Source organism: Protopterus annectens, chromosome 2.part0 (genome assembly GCF_019279795.1).
Source record: "Protopterus annectens isolate FY-2018-M chromosome 2.part0, PAN1.0, whole genome shotgun sequence".
Lineage (NCBI taxonomy): Eukaryota > Metazoa > Chordata > Ceratodontiformes > Protopteridae > Protopterus > Protopterus annectens.
In genome coordinates this window covers 557,106,101-557,127,815 of record NC_056728.1, presented here as the reverse complement: position 1 = coordinate 557,127,815, position 21,715 = coordinate 557,106,101, and positions in this window count along the sequence as shown.

Sequence of the window (21,715 nt, the reverse complement as noted above, 5' to 3'; positions counted from 1 at the left end):
GTCCTTGGGGACTTTCTCGAAGAAGTCAACCATGTTTAACAGGCATGATTTACCTTTAATGAATCTGAACTAGGTTGGGTGCAGAGTTTGGAGATTACCTATCCACTTATTAATAAAGTCCATAATGATTCTTTCCATGGCCTTGCAGATGAAGCTAGTCAAGCTTATGGTCCTATAATGCCCAGGGCTGGTTAATGGTCGCCGTTTGTGCAGAGTGATTACTGTTGCTGTCCTCCATTCTGCCGGAACATAGCCAGCTCTCAGTTTGTGATTAAACAGGGATCCAAGTGGGTCTGCTAGGTCATGTTTTATGTTGCTTAAAAGGCAACCTGGAATGTTGTCTGGTCCCACTTATGCCATGTTTTTGGCCTTGTAGGGTACGAAGATGACCTGTTCTCTTATAATAGGCTGAGGAATGATGGCAGGTATACTTTGGGGGATGACTGGTTGGGAAATGGGGTGAAGTTTCTCCAAATCTGTCAGCTAGCAGGTTGGCTATTACCTCCAGTTGAGTATGGGTGGTGCCATGCCCAGCCAGTTCAGCTCATAGCTGGGTATTCCCTTTTAGATTTTGGACATGGTTAAAGAAAGTCTTGTGATTAACTTTATCTAGGGAGGCTATTGTTGCTTTGTAATTAGCTTTGGAGGGTGTAACAAGATCTCTAATTTGTTTACGCTAAAGAGTGACTTCTTCCTCTGCTGAGCCAGTTTCCTTTTGTTCTCAGATATTATTTCTTTCTCTTGTTGTATATTCTGTTTATACTAGGGTTCCACCAGGGTGGCTTGTTTTTTTGGCAAGACCTGGTTTTAATCTGGTCAGGTACAGATGACTCTATGCAACTGCATACGTGGTTATGCAGGGCATTGGTGTACACCTCTGCATAGGAGTCCATGTTATCTACATTCAAAAGGGCTTTGAAACTTCTTATACTTAGTAGGAGGTAATTTGTCTTAAAAACTTGTTTAGCATTTTTGAGCTTGATGGGGTATCTGGTCTTATAATTACATTAAATGAGACTGATTTTTGTGAGAGATATGTATACCAGTACTGCAGCATGAAAATTACAAGGCACACCAGATGATACTGGGTGAGTGGGATGAACACAAGGACAAATGCATGTATTGACTCACTATAGCAGTCTAATAAAGAAACTGACAATGTCACAGGCAACTGCTTCAGATGTTATGTCTGTTCTTGACCCAGGAAATAAGCTAGAATGTCACCAGAAATTGTAATTGGTATTGTTTCATGTGTAGGAGTATGTGCTCCTGAAAAAAGGGCACTGTGTGGCTAATAGATGAATTTACTCAATTCAATTTGATGATATATCAGACCTGATAGGTCTAATAAATGAACTATTCTTCTGTGTCTATGGAACCAGGCTAATATATTAAAAGAAATGTGTGTCTGTAATAAACTATCACTTTTAAGCAACTAATAATCATTTTACTTTCCTGGCCACATCCTAATACTGAAACAGCTTTCATTCAAGTGATATAAAATCTGAACTGCGTCCATCATTACTCTAAAGACTCATAACTCATTTCACTGAATTAAAGGAAATGAAGAAAACAGAAAGCATGTTTTTGATGTCAGTGCAATACAGGTCCTTTGGCATATTTGTTCATGCACTGCTCTTTGCTAGTGTAACTTCACAAATATACTTTCACTTTGAAATTTTAGGGTGATAATAGAAGTAGAAATGTAACAGTTTCTCACTTCTCCACTGTTGCTGTTATAGGTGACTGAGAAGATATTTTCTTTTAATACATATTCAATATACTTACCCATAGTTTGGTAATTGTAGAAGAATAAATGCAAAATCTGTTAGCAAGTTTACATTGAGTATCTTATCAATGTTGACTGTGTAATTTCATGTTTTTGCAAAGCTTGAATATATTAAGGAATTCACTACTGATTGTGGATAATGCTGAATTAACTTACGGCTGATGCAGTCTGATCATAAAGGCAATACTGTAATGATCAAACAAAGATATTCATGGATAAATCCAGCATTACTCACATTCAGTCAGATAATTGCTATTATAGAATTATATTATTATTAAAAAATTAAACCACTTATTTTTGGAAATAATGGCATTGCATGTAGAGACTCTTCCATTTCTGACAATATCTCTGAGTGATATACTGCACATTTGTAGGACATGTAGATGCTGCCTCTTACAAAATGCATCACTAAAATGTAGCTTTCAGTCTTGTAATTATTGCTTTTCATGCTGTCTGAGAATCTAAAATGGCTTCTTGGATCTTCAGTCTTTAAAAGTAACTTGTGTAACAGCAGTTGGTTAACTAGCCTGTTAAAGAGAATAGTCAGCTGATGTGAGCTCCCTGACACACACCCAGAATATCCAGTCCTTTTGAGCAAAATGCTTTTGTTGGAGTTTTTGATCAACAAATAACACTAAAAGAGGGTCTACTTCACGTTGTCGAAGGCCAACGATATTGAAACTGATATTGTCAGCACCAGATTAGCGAAAGCAAAAAACATTGAACGTTTAAATGGAAATCTCCATAAGGGGAGATTTCCGTTTAGTTCAATGTAGTGTAGTCTTGGAGTTGGTATATTTAAGTAGGGGGGTGTGGGGGGTGCAGTCCCCCACATGGGGGGTGCAGGGGTGCTTGCCCCCCTGCTTGCAAATGTAAGTTTTTATTTATTTTTGTTTTTAGGTATTTTTTTATCTTTCGTTGTTTCAGAATTCGATGATATGGTTCGACCATATCAAATTCGATATTCTGAAACTTCGATAAGATAATATAGATGCACTAAAAGCATACATTGAGATCAGCTGTTTTATGTATGTACTTGGATTAATATCAAAAGAAAAAAAGTATTGCAAGGAATAGTAGACATAGAAAATGAGAGTACTTAACTACTTGTATGTTTGATATTCCTTAGATGAACTTTATGTTTTGTTTCATTTGTGTGTGTGTGTGTGTGTGTGTGTGTGTATATATATCTATATATATATATATATATATATATATATATATATATATATATATTTATACATATAGTTAATTTGTCTTTTTTGTGTGTTTTAGCTTTGTAGAGGTTGGGACATCCTCTACAGCTGGCTACAGCTGACCAAACTTCCTGTTATCAGTAAAGCTGGATTTGCAGCATGGACACTAATTTCCTTGGCCAATCAATGCTCGTGTTTTTGAATATTAAAAAAGGTATCATCGTATAATATAAAGCAGTCTTCTCTTAAATTAGATGTGTTAATGTTTTTGTGGAATGTAACAACAAAGCAGAATAAGTGATCATTTCTTAACGTATACTGTTAGGCATAAAGCTGAATGTCCACTTCTATCCACCTATAAAACAATATGAAATAACAAAAACTTTAACCTTAATAAGTTCTTAGAAAAACTTAAATTATGCAGTTGGTCAATTCTAAAACAACTAACACTAGCTGAGGCAATAACACACCTTAATAGCACATTCCTGGCCATCCTTGACAACCATGCACCTGCATGCTCTATTAGAATTAAAACAAAAGTTGCCCCCTGGCTCACTAAAGAAACCAAACTAAAGATCATCCAAAGAAATAATGCCTGGAACACCTGGTGCTCCTCTAAAGCCCCACAAGATCAACTCAAATTTCGACAATATAGGAATGATACAAAACATCCATATTACTAGACAACAAAAAAAACTACTTCTGCCATCTACAGCAGAAACACCACAAGCCACAGAAGTCCTGGGCAGGTATTAACAAACTCCTCCACCCAAGGTAATCCACAACTCCAACCCCCTCAGCCCCAACCCAAAAATCGCCAGAGTCCATTGCCAACACCTTCAACAGTTTCTGTACAGAAACCATCCAGGCCATTGTTAGCAAACTTAAACCCACTTGTCCTAATGCTGAAAGCTCTAAACTCAGTGACATTCTCTCCTTCAGCTTACAAAAAGTTCTGACTTCACTCATTAGAGCCCTAATTAAAAAACTCAAATCATCCACCCTTTCAGCTGACCTCCTCCCTGCAGACAACCTGCAAAAAGCTGCTAATGTTATAGCATATCCTGTCTCTATTTTGATAAACAGAACCATAACTGAAGCCTCTATCTGGAAAATATCACATGTCATACCACTCCACAAAGGAGACAGCTCCATTGAGCTATCAAACTATAGACCAATAGCTTTCCTTTCCCCTCTGGCTAAAATTATGGAAAAGTGTATCCATTAACAACTCTTATACTACCTTATTCAACATAATCTTCTGGCCAACTCCCTGCATGGATTTAGACCACAGCACAGTACCACCTCAGCCCTCCTCTCCTTTTCTAATGTCATAAATTCCAACCTTAACAATAACAAAGTATCTTCTGCCCTGTTTCTCGGTCTTTCCAAGGCCTTCAACATGGTTAACCACAAGCTACTCTTACTTACCCTAAATAAAATATCCCTAAACAACCATGCCATACAATGGTCTCAATCTTATCTTAGTGGATGACAGCAGGCTGTCATTTGGGAGGACAAACTCTCCACCCTTCTCCCCATTACCCTTGCTGTCCTCAAGGCTCCATATTCCATCCCCTTCTTTTCTCCCTCTTTATCAATGACCTCCACACTGTAATCCCAGACACAACCTGTATACAGTATGATGATGACTCCACCCTGATTTGCTCAGCCTCTACCCCTACAGATCTCCTTAGTTTAACCCAGAAAACCTTTAATACAGTGGAAAACTGGAACTCTAATCAATAGCTGCTGTTAAACCCTAATAAAACAAAGCTATTGCTCTTCTCGCCTACTCGCAAATCCTCTCAACCTTTGTTTACTATAACATCTAACAATGGGACCATAATCTCACCAGATATGTATACCAAACTCCTGGGTTTTATAATAGACAGCAACCTCAAATATGATATGCATGTAAACCAACTATTAAAACCGTTAAAAAAAAAACTTGGCTCCCTATACAAAAACAAACCTTTTCTCACCCCTCTAGCTAGGACTGCCATTGCACGTACCCATCTGCTTTCAACTCTACTCTATGCCTCACCAGTGCTCATTAACTTGAACAAAACTGATCTCAGCAAACTCTCTAGCTGCTACAATCAAATTGACAGGTTTGCCACAGGAACTCACTACAGGACACAGCATTATCAAAACCTAAACCTCTTAGGATGGCTAGAACTCTCCAGGCTAATTCAATATAATCAACTTACTGTAGCATTCAAGGTAGTTAACCATCCAGAAAAAAATGCCCTCCCTTAAAAACATTATCCATCCCTACAAAAACGTTAGGCCACTTTGCTCCACTACAAAACTTTTGGTTCAATCTGTTAAAGCTAACAACCTATCTGGAGAATCTTTGCTTGCAAATTCAGTAAGCAAAACCTGGAATTCGCTCCCATCTGACCTTACTCTGAACTCCTCCCTTAAACAGTTAAAAAAAATCTAACCCAGTATTTTAAAACTCACTGGTTATGTCCTTGCTCTAACCCTGACTAAAGCCTCATCTACTTCCATATCCCTGCAATTTTTTATTTACAGCGACTAACCTCTTACACTAAAAGGTTTGAAAAGAGAAACTGTAACATCTTTGTAGATACTCTGTATATAAGCTGCACCTATAGGTTTGATAAGAGAAACTGTAACATATTTGTATATATTTCTGAATATAAACTGTATTCTTCGTAGGCTTGAAATGTGAGACTGTAACTTGTATGTTAATGCAATATGTTTGTGCGGTTCCCATTCAGAAGCCTGAAACATCATAAGCCTGAAAATCAAAATCCTGAAACCAAAAGCCTGAAAATTCAGAATCCTGAAAACTCAAAATCCTGAAAGCCCAAAATCCTGAAAGCCCAAAATCCTGAAACTCAAAATCCTGAAAACACAAATAATGCTAATATGTCACTATAAAGACACTAATATCTACCAACCGACCCTGACCCTAACCCTAACCCTAAGGTCTGTCACTATCGCACACTCACCTGACCCGCGCCCTAACCCTAACTCACTTAAACCGCCCCTAACCCCAATATTTGTCACTATTGCATACATGCCTAACCTGCGCCTTAACCCTAACGCACTTAAACTGCCCCTAACCCTAACATAAAACCAACCGCAGACTTACCTGACCCCAACGCATGACCTAACACCATAGGGCTAACAATAGCAAAGCCACAATGACATCAGTATGTCTATTTTGTGTTTTCAGGATTTTGAGTTTCAGGATTTTGGGCTTTCAGGATTTTGGGCTTTCAGGATTTTGAGTTTTCAGGATTCTGAATTTTCAGGCTTTTGGTTTCAGGATTTTGATTTTCAGGCTTATGATGTTTCAGGCTTCTGAATGGGAACCGTTTGTGCATATAGTGTAACTTGCTTGTCTTTATCTGTTTGTACGTTTGGAGCTTTTCTCCCCGGGCCTCTGCTGAAAATGGACATGTATCCAGTCAGACTATCCCAGTCAACAAATGTAAAATAAATAAAAACATAAATAAATATAGAAAGCATCATAAAATGAACAGTATTTCTGCATAAAATCAAGAAGACTCAGCCAGCTAGAAGCCACTTCACCTATATGACACTAAAATAGTGCATTGCCATCATAGTGCTGACATAGTGTAGTCCACTTTTCACTATATGACTCAATTGTTGTGGCATGTGGTCCACATTACCAGTTTAACAGGCTGAGGGATATGGCATGATGGAATAATAAGAAACCTTTTCACCATGTTGACCACATTTTACTTAGTAAAACAAAAACATTTAGCTTTTTTATGTGTTTTTAAGATGAGTAGTTCTTCTGTCTCCATTCCCTTGTGTCTTCTTTATTTTTGACAGGGTTTAATCTGGCTGTTTTTCATCTGTGTACTAAAACAAGATAGGGATATTATCTGCCATCTTACTTTTATATGGAATTTTGTCATTTGACAGAAAGGACAGGAATGTATATGGAATTCAAATGTTTAAGGCAATGGGTTAGAAATGTAGATGTTCTTCATTTGATCACTGCTGCAGTAGTCTAAGCTATCTTGGCAGGACATAACTCATATAGCTTAGGTTACAGCAGTAGTAATCATTCAAATGTATACTGTTATGGTAAGTTTACTAATACAACTCTATTTTACTGAGCACATGCCAGTGGCCAGCTCCTCCATATATGCCATCAGTGATGAATAATTCAGGGGGTTTTATGGATGTTAGATCATTTAATTTACACTACAAATTACAGTCTTAACCTTCATGAAGTAATGATTATTCCGTTACTCCAAGAGGGGACCCTACTCATATTGTTATGTTGGTCTCCAGACTCTAGGAACTGTTTTATTTAGATTAAAAAGGCAGCTGATTTTTTTATCTACATACTTTTTATGATTTTTGGATATATATATATATATATATCATTATAGCAGTAATAAATGCTGTTGTGTATTTTATGGCAATTTGCAGTTAATAGCATGTCAGATTAGAAATCTATCTGTCTATCTATCTAAATATATGTATATATATATATATATATATATATATATATATATATATATATATATGTATATAATTTTTACTGTCTATGGATTAAGTATCCAGCCAAGTACTTTATAACTAAAAGCATCAGGCGTGTTCTAAAATACTGTTGGAATAAAGTACACTGATATCACCATAGTTTATTCGGTTGTATCATTTTTCATGAATTCAGAGCAATAAATAGGGGTTCATAATTTCTACTGCATTTTCTTAATGAGTAACTGAAATAAGCCAGTTCAGAGGATTATGACTGGGTCACCGCTCATAATATATATATACATTATGTGTTTGAGACATAGATGCCATGAAATTCACCTTATGAGCGAAGCTTACAAGATGAATCTTGGCATCCATGTTGAGAGTACATAACAGTTCTTTGTGATTAGAGACCCAATCATAATTCTTTGCAGTGCATGGAAATTTACCTGCTCCAGGTACTACTAGCTAATAAAAAGTAGGATAAAAAAATACAACGTGTTGTGACAGCTTTGAAAGCCAGTAAAGCAGTGGGGAAGTGGTTGACATCCTTACATATTCAAGAAATATATACAAAGAGGTTTCAAACAAGGCAACCAGGGAGTAAAACATGATAAAATTTAATATTACAAATTTAAAAAGCAGTTAGCACTTGCATGCCATTCAAGGCACTTCATCAGACATTTTTACATATTCCCTCTTTAAGGGAAGAAGTTTAATTTAAAATGCTGTGCATACTTACTCAGACATCAGATGTGAACAGCAATTGAAATTAAGCCTTTTCATGTCCTGCTGAAGCTGCTGTTTACTGCTCAGTACTGTCTGTTTTAGTGTCCAGGGGAGTTCTGAGGCCTGACGACATAAGTGGAGAGCCTCAAAACCCCTGGAAGGGCATTATTTCCACAATAACACACACCCTATCAGGTATTGGAGGGAACATTTTACATCAAAAATATAACACGTTAAAAATATTCAGGTATTTATTTTATTTTTTGGTCCCTCAAACTATGATATCAGTGCTGGGTATCCTATCTTTATTACTAGGTCTTCTACTTTTGTAAAATAAAGCCTCCTACCCAGATAAAGACTGATATGCATAACGCATACCTTCAACTCCTTTTGAGGCTGCCTTCACTGGTTTATTGCCAGTCATTGGAGATTGAAGTTACTAAATAATGACATACATTTGAGTTTCAGATTTTAAATTTCTTCAGAAAATTCATGCTAACACAAACCCTTTTATTTAAGCAAGTTTGTAATTTTGTAAGAGCACTTAAAATCTGTTCCTATTTTTGAGCTTTAGTTCCCTCTTTATTTTAGGCTCTATCCATATTTCAACTGAAAGGTCCAGAGGTATGCAAACCTCTTTACTGCTGTTGCTGCCAGTAGCTGATCTCACTCACTGTCTCTGACATGCACACCTCTGCTTTAAAAACTGGATGCTAACACAAATCCTAATATTCAAGTAAAATATGTTCCTATTTTGAGCCTTTATCCCCTGCTTATTTTAGGCTTATCCAGATATCTTGAGCTAAGAGTCAAGGGCATACCTTTCAGATGTCCAGATTGTTGGCTTATATGTTTGGTCCATTCCTTATAAATGTGTAGTTTTCTGGCAAATCAGAGGGGATTGAAGTAATTAAATAATGACAGAAATTTTTGAGTTTCAGACTTCATATCCTTAAGAAAATGCATGATAATGGAGACTCTGCTATTCTAGCAACTTTCTAAGCTTATAAGTGTAATATTTAAAATTTGACCCCATTTGTGATCCTTTGTCCCCCCATTTCTTCTGCCAAGAGGTTGAGAGGTATGGTCTAGAGATATGCAAACCTCTTAAATGATGCTGCTGCTGCTGCCAATGATCGCTCAATTGCTCTGACTCTTCTCTCTCTCTCTCTCTCTCTCTCTCTCACACACACACACACACACACACACACACACACACACACACACACGCATGCGCACACACACACACACACACACACACACACACACACACACACACACACTTTTTTCTGTTTCATTTATTTTTTACACTCACCAAACAGCTATAGCACTGCTTAGTGAGAGTAAAATAATAGCTTGATCTCTCTCTCACTCTCATACATGCATACACTCTCACACACAGACATAAACACATACATGCACACTAACTTATTTATTTTAGTTTTTTTCTTTCATACATGCTAAACAGCAAAAATGCTGCTTAGCGAGTGTAAAATAATTGTTGGCATTAGTTTTTTCAGTCCAAACTCCAAGGCAGCTTGATATGCTGCTATGAAGTGGAGGAATCAGTTTTTAGCAGGTATTACCTGTAGATTAACACCCTGCAGGAGAACATTTGTTCTCCAGTCAGGGTGTGGTCTACAGGGTGACCATTCTCTAATAGCATATAAGGTATGCTTAAGAATTGTTAAGCACCCCTCTAAGCATTGTTAAGGTCGGGTGTCACACTAGAGTAGTGCTGTACCAGGAAGTAATTTAGCCATTTTTTTAGTATAATCACAGTGCTCCATGCCATACAATATAATTCAGTATGACATTTGCAGAAATTTTTTCTAACACTTGTACAGTTTCTTCATATGGCTGTTCAAGGCATTTGATACTTGCAAAATTGTAATGATACATAAGGAAAGAATGGTGTTAACCTTATTCTGTATGCCATCAAGCCTATATTTAGACGTTTTAAAACTGAAACCATTCAAATGAAGACTTTAATCTACCTCTGAAAAATGTACAAACGGAGTGGTTTGTAAGTGAAGGCAGCCTCAAAAGGAGTTGAAGGTATGCGCTATGAATATCAGTCTTTATCTGTGTAGGAGGCTTTATTTTACAAAAGTAGAATACCTAGTAATAAAGATAGGATACCCAGCACTGATATCATAGCTTGATTTTTGTAAAACCTACAGTTCAATTTCTAATTGAAAATATGGCGCTTCCATAAAGCTGTTTGGCTCACTTTTCATTCATGTAATGTGAAGTGCTCGGAGTAAGTCATTGCATTTATTAGGTTATTACCACTGGAGCTAATTTAATGATAAGGTGATCTTAAATGGCCTGCTTTTCATTTGTTGGGGGTGGGAGCAAAAAAAAAAAAAATCAGAGTTCAGTAAGATATGTTCATGCAAAACATAACTGTCTGACCATATTGACTCTATCTCCATTTTATGGAAAAAAATAAATAGTAGGAAACCTAATCAGGAAAATTGTTCTCCAGATGCACATACATAACTGTTGTCAAGCCATGCTACTACAATAGTTAATGCTATTAATGAAAAGGCATCAGTAACCTTCTAGAAAAGTATTTCCTAAATTTGGAAGTATGAGTAGGTTATGTTTCTTCTCATCATCTCGGTTTTCAATAATATCACTACTCTAATCCAACTCTTTCTTCCAATATGTCATTTTTCCAAGTCATATCATCTTGAGCCTAGTCTTATCCACATTGCTTAGTTATAACAAAATAATGACCCAGTCAGCAGAAAAATAAACAACTTTGTGACAGTTTAGATGAAGCCCATATTTCCCTCTTATGAATATCTCTTGCTATTAAAAAAGCAGATTCTCCCCATGGATTTTGTAATCCTCTATGCCACAGCCATCTGCTTTTCTTGTAGGATCAGCTTTAACTCAATATATCAATGCGTTTAAGTCAAACATCCCTGTGCCATTTTTTTTTATTGTGCTCACAGTGTGTGAGACTTCTTTTGTAATTCAGTATGCGTGATTATCACGCAAGGAGTTTGGCAGTTATGTACAGTTAGACTTAAAAGCCTGAGAGTAGACAGTTCTTGATACCAGTGTTGATAAAGAGCAATCAAATCCATCTTAACTGGTATTCCACTGGGAACCATAAGGGAATGATATCTTCTTTGCTACATTACAATTTGTGTTACTTATAACTTCTGAAGTCTTTTTGTAAACAATGCAAACATGCTACCCAACAGCTATCTTATTCAAAAATTCATTCAGTTCCTTTTCCTGCTGTTACTACTATAAAAATTCAAAAATTAACATCAGTTGCCTTAGGATGTGCAATCATGCTTAGTAGCACAGCACAGAGGAGGTAAGAAAAGAGCTAAGGCGAGTGAATCCCAGGAAGGCTGCTGGTCCAGACAACATACTGGCAAGTTGCTAAAAGGCTGTGCTGATCAACTATGTGCAATGCTCAAGGAAATATTTAACACTTCTCTTCCATGGCAAAATTGCCCTCATGCCACAAGGAAACTGACATCATCCCACTGCTTAAGAAAACCACTACCTCCAGCCCTAATGACTACAGACCAGTCGCTCTAGCATCCACTGTTATGAAATGTTTTGAGCAGCTGATCAGAAAGCATCTTTCATCATGCCTACCTCCTGATTTTGACCCTCTGCAGTTTGCATACAGAGCTAACGATCAATAGCTGATGCCATATCAGTAGCACTACACATCTCTCTTGAGCATTTAGAGGACAAAGACAACTACGTGAGGATGCTGTTCATAGACTTCAGCACTGCATTTACTACAGTGGTATCAATACAGCTAATAGAAAAACTGGCACATTTAGCAATCAGTAAACATCTCTGTAACTGGATCCTGGACTTCCTGATTGAGAGACCACAAAGGGTGTGTTCAGGTAAGAACACATCAAAGTGCATCACTGTTAACACCAGGGTTCCACAAGGATGTGTTCTTAGCCCACTGTTATTTACCATTCTGATCCATGATTATTTTTTTAATGAGGAATGATCATAATGAGTATTAACAGAAATAGGTAAACAATAGATAAGATAGGTAGGCCATGGTTCAAGTTCCACAGTATTTTTTAATGAGGAATGATCATAGTGAGTACTAACAGAAATAATCTATATTCTCTTGTGCCTGTGTCATTTGCACGTTGCTCCACTTTATGCAGTGTTCACTGCTGAAGGAAAAAAATGAAACAATGTTACTTGCTTTGCCTTCCTTTCTGCAAACAGGGTAAGCAGCAGTTTGTGCCCATCAGCACTCTGGACAGTACTGAGTGTAAAAAATACACTTGCTGTCTAGCTTTTCCTGTGGTACCAGGTGTAAGTTTATGGCCATAAGCCAGAGTTCTAATCCAGCATGCTCTGCTTTTTATTAATAGTGTCCCTCTGTAATTTTTTAACAAAAATAATAATATAAAGATAATTATACATAACAATCACTATGTATAGCAGGTTGTTTGAGAATACACATGGTATCATATCTGTTATAGTGTATGTTTAACTGGTGCAGCATGACAGTTATGATTCTGTAATTATAAATGCAGTTTTGGACATAGATTGGACTTCATAGTTTACTGACAGCCATCTACACACCTCACATAACAGATCAGCTGTAAAACAGAATGTATTGTGCGTTCTGAACCAGAACTCAAAAATCTACCCTGAAAGTAATACTAGTATATGCATTTCCAGTATATTGTCACACATTACTTTTGCATCATACCTGAGAATGCATAAACCAGGACCTTGTCATGTCACACACATCCATGGTTAATTGAAGTATAGCACCACTCACTCACTTATTAAGATATGTATTAGTAATAACCATATTTGGCAAACATTTCTTGTGTGGCAATGAGGAAAAAAACACGTAAGTGGAAATATATGTATTCTCTTTTTTGCATCAGTTTGGATCCCGCATTGTACCAGTTACTTTTTTCAGTGTTTAAGGCCCCACAAAATATGTACCAAATTATACAATTGATCCCCACAAATTCAGGTCTTAAAAGCCAAGTCATTTAACATATCAGTGTTGACCATTGGAGAAACTGTTGTCAGTTATAGCAGCGCACATACCATAAATTAATGCCAGCTGTTTGCTATTTTATAAACTGACTTCCTGTCTGTTTGACGATATTGCTCTCCACATACCATCACGTAAATGTGGTTGGCATAGTTTTGTGGGTTTGCCTGTTGGCTGTAAAATGCAATATCACAAATTGGCGAGAAACATTTTTACTGTTGTTGGACAACCTGAACAGAAATGGCAGGAGCTGGAAAGGATGGTGCCAAATTTAGGGCTCAAAGGTGGGGTGTGGAGGAGTCAAAAATATTTATTGCACTCCTTGTAAAGTGCTACAGCCATAGGCTGCTGCAGGGGAACTATACTGGGTGTCAGTATAAGGCTGAGGCTTGGAACAGTCTAGCCAAGGATGTCTCCAGTACGACTGGCATACCTAACACTGCGGAGCAATGTAGGCACCATTACAGTGTCCTGAAATGGTGCAAGCAGGCACAACTCAACCAGCGGCTGGATGAGCTTAGGGCTGCTGACATCCCACAGTTGTATAAGTATATAGATAAAGCAACTTTAAATGATATGGAAAGCTGCAGATAGCCAAGATAGGTATGCATAAAGCTTTCATGTCCATTTTTTCTTTCCTTTATTTTTCTGCTTTTTGGAAATTTCACTGAACAGGGAGGCACATGCTGAAATATTAGAAAGACTCAGAGAGGCAAGGGGTATGTATGCCTCACAAATGAACATAATTGTATTAAAATTGTTGCTCTTCCACAGATTACTAGCAACGTAAGCATGCAGATGTTAACTTTGAAAGCAAGAATGCATACATTCTTCTGTAGCTCTTGATAATTATATTAGGCATGTGTAATATTGTATTCAAATGAGGTAGGTTCAATTCCTACAACTAACAAACACATTAACATTACAAAAATATCTTTTTTTAATTCCAGAAAAAGTGGCTTTAATGCTATGTTGTTAACTTAATTTGCATTATCTTTAAAAGCATATGTGGAATATATGCATATTGTAAGGATTACTTGTTAAAAATTCACAGTCTTATTTTGGATTTGGAAAGCTGGGTGGATAATATAATAATAAAAGTTTATTTTTGTTATAAAGAATTCATGTGATATACAAAGGTTCTAATCATGTTTTTTTTTGTCTCACCGTATCCCTTATCTCCCTTTTTTATTATGTATATGTGAATACACTATTCGGATATCATACTTTTCTGCCATCAAACTAAATGCTTTTCAGCATAGGGAGGTAGACCAACCACTGTGGCTCAGCCTGCCCACCCTCTACTGGCTGCCACACCAACACCCAGCACATCTGGGATGCAACCTGGCAGTACTGCCTCTGCAGCCCTGCACTACTTGGGCCATCAACATCAGGTAGCATTACACCAGCAACTGGTACATTGGTACCCTCTGGGAGTATTGGTGGAGGTGAGGATTACATCACTCACCATGAGCTGCCAGGGATGGTGCATGAGGCCTCAGAAACTAGCACTGGTCCCTCTTCAGCTGTCTGGAGAAGTTGCTCATTAGAATGCAAAAAATACCCCCATATCAAGCAATCCCACAGGGAGCCAAGGAAAGGATGGTGCTGACAATTCTGAGGGTGAGGAATAGATTGTCACATTTCCCATGCTTTATGGGAATGTACCTCTGATGTCTCTTACCTATCATTAATCATGGTCTCCCCCCACCTTTTGTGTCTATCACCATCCCTGTGTCTATCTTGCTTGTCTTGTTTGTCTGCACCTGCCACCTCACCTACCCTACCTACCTGACCCTGACATTCCTATGTCCCTTTCCTATGTCCCTTCACAAATATTCACCTCTTCTTGAAATCCAAAAAAAAAAATGTCCCCATACATAGCTCTTCACCTGTGTGTCTTCTTAGCACACTTGATTTGATCCATTTAGCTATACAACATGTTTGCATTGTTGTCACCCATCTGTGTTGTGTTGACAGTCCAAATTAATCAAATTTTCTATATACCTTCCCTTTACAGTGTTAAAGGAGTGGATCGCTATGGTTCTTTCTTAATTCCCTCTTGCAAATTCCTTTATTACTTCCCCTTTGTTCTCCTCCCTGCTTACCCCCCATTTCATCACTTTTCTATCTACCCCATTTTTGCACCTTTAATCTGGTGAAAAAATAGAATCAAATACCACACACGGCCAGAAATGGCCCACAAAAAAGCCTTCACTTCTTGTCCTCTGCATTTGCACGGAGTATAGCATCTTGCACAGAGGAGTTAAAGTGATGGGAGTGGTGGTGAATGGCTCTTCATGTCTTATGGCCAAACCTAGTGAATCTTTGCAATCAGCTGCATTAATCTGGTTATTCCACCCAATGCTGCTTAAACTTGCTGCACTAAAGGAACACAGAGTTAAACCAGAGTAAAGGCAGTACTTTGAAACATTTACTCTGACAGACTGTTGAATGGAACAAAATGCAAATTACCTTGTAGAGTGTTGACATTAATCACTGGTCTGAAGATTTTTTTGACAATATCTTCAAGGGTTTGATTCCAGATGTATCTCTCATCATTTCTTAGTGTGATGATGTATGTGTATGATACATGTAATCACCTGCATATTATAATTTGCAAAAGTTATGAGTTTTCATGAAGATGTATTGATTACTGCACAAAACGGAGTATCTGCAGTGATATCTATCCACACTATCACATATTTAGTAAACCTTGGTCTGCTTGTCATAAGTTTGTTGTTCATCTCCTCGACCTTCTCTACCCTTATGTCACTCACTTCATGCTACACAGCATTTAATGTTAATGACAACAAACCAAAAACATTATCATTAATGTGCCATTAAAAAAGCACTGCTATATCTTGTGTTCATTCTCTTTTAAAAATTAATTAAAATATCTTACAAAAAAGCACTGCTAGGTATATGTTCAACTCTCCTTGTATTCATCCCATCACTAACTCCGGTGTATGTGTGTGTATCTGTTACACTGATTGATGGTGTCTGCAGGCTTAACACTCACATGCTACCTTAATTCAGTAGTTTATCATTGATTGTGTACTGTGGAATGTTTTAAAATCCACCATAGGATTCAGTTTTTGATATGTTCAGGTGGTGTTGGATGAAATCTTCATCTAATGTAATGTGCAAACTGTCCTCACTGTGACAAAGCATACTACACACACTTTTTAGGCTATATGGCCAGAAATAATCTTTTCAAAACATGTACCATGCCTTGTCACTTTTAGAAAGCTGTACACACAATTAAACTGTGATTCACAGTAAGGTCTGCAAAACAGCTAGTAGTTGCACCACTGTATAGATGTAAGCATTAATGATAACAATTGTGCAAGACACATACTTTACTGTAATGTTTGTTCGTCACATTTGCAATAATAATCACATTTGCTTAGGTAATGCCATCCTGATACCAGCTGTAAAAAAAAATTAATTATCTGGATTTGAACCCTTTATTAACTCTGATCTGACCAGGAGTTTACTGCTGTTAACCTGGCAGTAGTAGGACGTGTTCTTGTGGTGGAGTGTATTAACATTCTACACATTTTTCATTCAATCATTTCAGTGACACTTGCAGTATGGCACGTGTTTATGTATATATCTGCCATAGTGAAATGCTATGTGACATACAGCAATATTACATCATACTAATTACATGGGCATGTATGCCTTGTATCATCCACATGTTGTAATAATGGTATACAGACAAACATATAACCAGTTCAGATTCACTTGCAGTTATGGTGAATTCATTGTATGTCCAACTGTGTTGCTATTCACAAGATTATTCACGTGTTGCCCAGCAGCATTGTGTGACTTTCAGCATTTGTATCATTAACTGTTTTGCTTGAACTACATTCACCTCATAGGTAATGTGCCCATTTATGGTATCAGAGCCCTCACACACACAAACTCACACATCTTTCCAGTGATAAACATCGAAGCATATGATGTATAAGTGATGTTTTGAAGTAAGTAGGTAGAGTTGTACAGTTGTGTTGACAGTTCCACTGTGTGTCATGTGATGTATACTTAAGGTTGTATTTGGAGGTGTTTGCACAGATTTTTTTAAGTAAGTACAAAGTGATATGGGGAATGCACAGTTATGCACACAGATGGCTGTAGAAGGCACCAGCAATACTCAACCAGAGGCAGTAGACAACCTTCTAGCTGACAGATTTTGACCAAACTTCACCCCCACCAATCTCCAGTGCTCTTCACTCAAACTATACATGCAAACATTACTCAGCATATTTTCTCAAGACAGCAGCTCAGATGCACACTCTTTAAGGCTATCATCATGGCATCAGTGAGCTCTGTCAACATCCCAGACTGCTTTGTCAATAAATTAAAGCATGACCTAGCAGACACAGTTGGATCCCTACTTAACCGCAGCCTCCAGACAGGCTAATTCTGGCAGAATGGTGGACCACAGCAGTCATCTGTTTAAACAAATGGGGACCATCACCTGACACAGGGAATTGTAGACCCATAAGCCTGACTAGCTTCATCTATAAGCCAATGGAAAGAATCATCATGGTCCTTATCAATAAGAACATAAGTAATGTTCCAACTGCATTGCCAGCCCATTTTTGATTTGCTAAGGCTAGATCATGTATGTTAAATTTGGTAGATGTCTTTGAGAAGGTCACTGAGGCCATAGATGAGGGAAAGAATGTGCATCCCACATAACTTGACCTGACCGAGGCATTTGACACAATTCCACTCTCAAGTATTACAGAGAAACTTTCTCAACTGGCCATAAATCACTACATTACCAAGTGGGTAGACTAACGGATCACCAACAGGACACATACTGTCAAAGTGTTTGAGTTCACCTGCAGCAAGAGGCCAGTGACCAGTGCATTACCACAGGGTTCTGTACTAGTCCCTTTCCTGTTTCACATTTAATTCACAGAAGTCAAGATACACTTAGACAGCCTTTGTGCAACCAGCTTTATAGATGACTGCAGGTGAACTCAAACACTTTCGGCCATTTCATAGTACCACCACAGCCTTAATATCCTTTAGTAACTGTATCAACAATAATCGTAACAATAATATTTTATCCTCTGCTTTCTTTGTTGATCTATCTAAAGCCTTCGACATGGTCAATCATCAACTTCTCCTCCACTTACTGAAGTCCCTCTCCTTCGACCATCCTATGATGAACTGGTTCACATCCTATCTAGACAACCGAAAACAAGCAGTTCTCTGGCACAACCATCTCTCTGACCTTCTTCCTACCTCTCTAGGTGTCCCACAAGGCTCTATTTTAGGTCCACTATTATTTTCCATCTTTATAAATGACCTTCATCTCTCCATTCCACAGTCTATCTGTATCCAATATGCTGATGACTCCACTATCATTTGCTCTGCCTCATCTCAAACTGATCTTCATTCTCACACAGAGAAAGCCTCTACTATTGAAAAATGGTTCACTAACCACTGCCTTCTCCTTAACCCTAAAAAAAACAAACTACTGCTCTTTACCCCATCTCACCTATCACCCCCTCTCCATTTCACACTTACATCTAACAATGGTACCATTATCTCTCCAGACCCCACCACCAAACTGCTAGGAATTACTATTGATAATCAACTTAAGTTTGACTCGCATATAAATTCTACAATTAAATGTACTAATAAAAAACTTGGATCCCTCTACCGCATTAAACCTTTCCTGACACCAACAACAAGAGCCACAATTGCCAGAACTCACTTAATCTCTACCCTGTTATATGCTTCCCCTATATATACAAATCTTTCCAAACATAACCTAAACAATCTAACTAAATCATACAATAACATTGCAAGATTTGCTACCAACTCTTCTTTTAGGACCCGCCACTGTCAGAATCTAAAACAGTTAGGGTGGCTTGAATTACCACTACTATTACAATTTAATCAACTCACAATTGCCCACAAAGCCCTTTACCAACCTACTAACACCCCAATTCTCTCTACCCTTATAAGACCTTATAATAATCTGAAGAATCTGCGCTCTGCCAACAAAATGTTGACTCACACTTCCTTCTCAAATAACTTAGCAGGCAAATCTTTATTTTCAAACACAGTGGGTAAAATATGGAATCAACTACCAAACGATCTGACCACCCTCACCTCTCTCCCAATATTTAAAACCAAACTAAAACTCTTTCTCTCTAATCACTGGTTATGCTCTTGTAATAACCCAGACTAACTATCTTTTCTTTCCTTTTTACAAACTATCTGACACTAACATAATTTTATTCTCTCCCATATATCTGCACTTCCTATCATTTCATTACTACTACCCCTTCATCTAGTCTTTGTCTCTCTTCACTAGTTACCTATAATCCTATTAACCTTATGCTTCTGTCTCATTCCTATTTTGTTAACTCAGAACTATTACTCTATACTAATGTCACTGCCTAACTAAGTTTTCCTTATATTGTCTCAATATGTTGTTTTTGAAATGTCTAGTGCTTCTATTGTAATGTCTAAATGCTATGCAATGTTTTTGTATATTGTTATTATACTGTATAACTAGAGCTTTTCTCCCCGGGCCTCCACTGAAAATGGACATGTATCCAGTTGGACAAACCCGGTAAACAAAAGTAAAATAAACAAAAGTAAAATAAAAAATAAAATAAAATTGTGGGCAATCCTTGAATCCAGTAACAGTATTGATGTACTGCAGAAAGTATTGACTCACATAAATAAATGGTGCCAAAGCCATGGAAACACATTAAATGTTAAAAAATGCATAATTAATTTGTTTTGTAAAGCAAATATTTTACCTAATTACAATATAGACAGCACACCCCAAATGAGTACACCCAGTGGTACGTGATCTGGGAACTCATATAGATTGTAATTTGTAAGTTCAACCACCATGTGTTCACAGTGTTGACCAATCCCTTCTATGTGGAACACCTCTTTAAGTGTGGGCATGGCATCCAGCTCAAAGTGCAATATAATTCCATTATACTCTGCCTGCATTGCAACAGTAATTGAGAACAATACACACTTTCACATGTAACTCACCACACATGTGCAACAGCTGGAGCAGCACCAAAGGTTTTGCACAAGGAAGACACATGCTGTACTCGACAAGTCCTATGTGGAAAGTCTGAAACCCATATCATTGTATTCTGTCCCCTGCAGACTAATAAGGGCCGATCTGTGCCTGGTCTACAGGGCAGTGCCCAATCCAACCCTGATGGAAATGTCACACATTGGCAAAGCAAACTGCATGAGGGTCACTCATTCAAAGGATGATAACCTAGCTTCTGACATAATAAATCATGTTACTGACACAACCCCTTCTCTGAAACAAGCTTCCCATTCATGTAAATTAAAGGCCTTTCCTGACCATATTCACGTGCAACCTACATCAATGGATGGCTGATGGTATTTGTAATCCTGCAGTTGTGCCCATGTACCCCATGCATAGAGGCAGTTGGTCTTAGATAATATAGCATTGGCTCATAACTGTGTGAACTTTGTTTGAGCTTTGTTCACATAAATATTTAAAATTGTGAAACTCATGTTAAATATGACTAGACTTTTATATCATCTTAGAACATCAGCCAAGTATTCTCCTATGAACTTATAAACCTGTAAAGTCCAATTGTATCCTAGGTACAGCTATTGTGTGACTACAACATCATGGACATAACAGTACATCACATCAGTATTACCATTTGATAGTTTGCATTAGCACATATACATGCATGTCAGGATTTTATGCCAGTATAACATTTTCACTGTCAATATCAGGTAGACAGTGATTGTGTGGCATGTGTCTTGAGGTTTGACATGTGCTTGTAGAGTGAGCTGTGTGCATTGTTTGATATGTGAACAAATTATCACAGTAACAGCTTCCTTGTTCATTCATGCTAGACTTTGCACTGCTGTAGTTTCTGTGCACATAGGCATAGCTGATGCATTGCCATCAGTCTCACATACTGCTGTACCATTCATTATAACTCACCCGTTCTTAATTCAAGCATCAACTGCAGATGATTCAGACAATTTATCCATTACTATTAAATGCAGCAGATGCATGAAATATGAACCTGTGTGTAGGGAAACCATTCACAGTAGTATGTTGCTTGTAAGTGTTGCTATCCATATGGCCGATACCTGTCTCAGCCAGAGATGCTTTAGAAAGTGTATTACATCTGGCACAGTGAGCTTGCATGCATCTTGTCGCCCATAAAAAGCTTTCCTTTGATACACATACCTATTAGGAATTGAGTGCAGACTTCCCTTCAAAATGTTATACAAGATGATTGTGTGATAAATATTTCTGTGTTGTACCCAGTAAATATAGAAATGATTAATAACATTGATGGCATGGGTTCAGTTGTTGCACATGTGGCTTGTGGCTTATGTGTTATGCCAACCTCTGATATGGTCAGGACTGCCCCAGAATTCAACTCCAGGTTTAACACTGTCCCACAAACCCCCTCC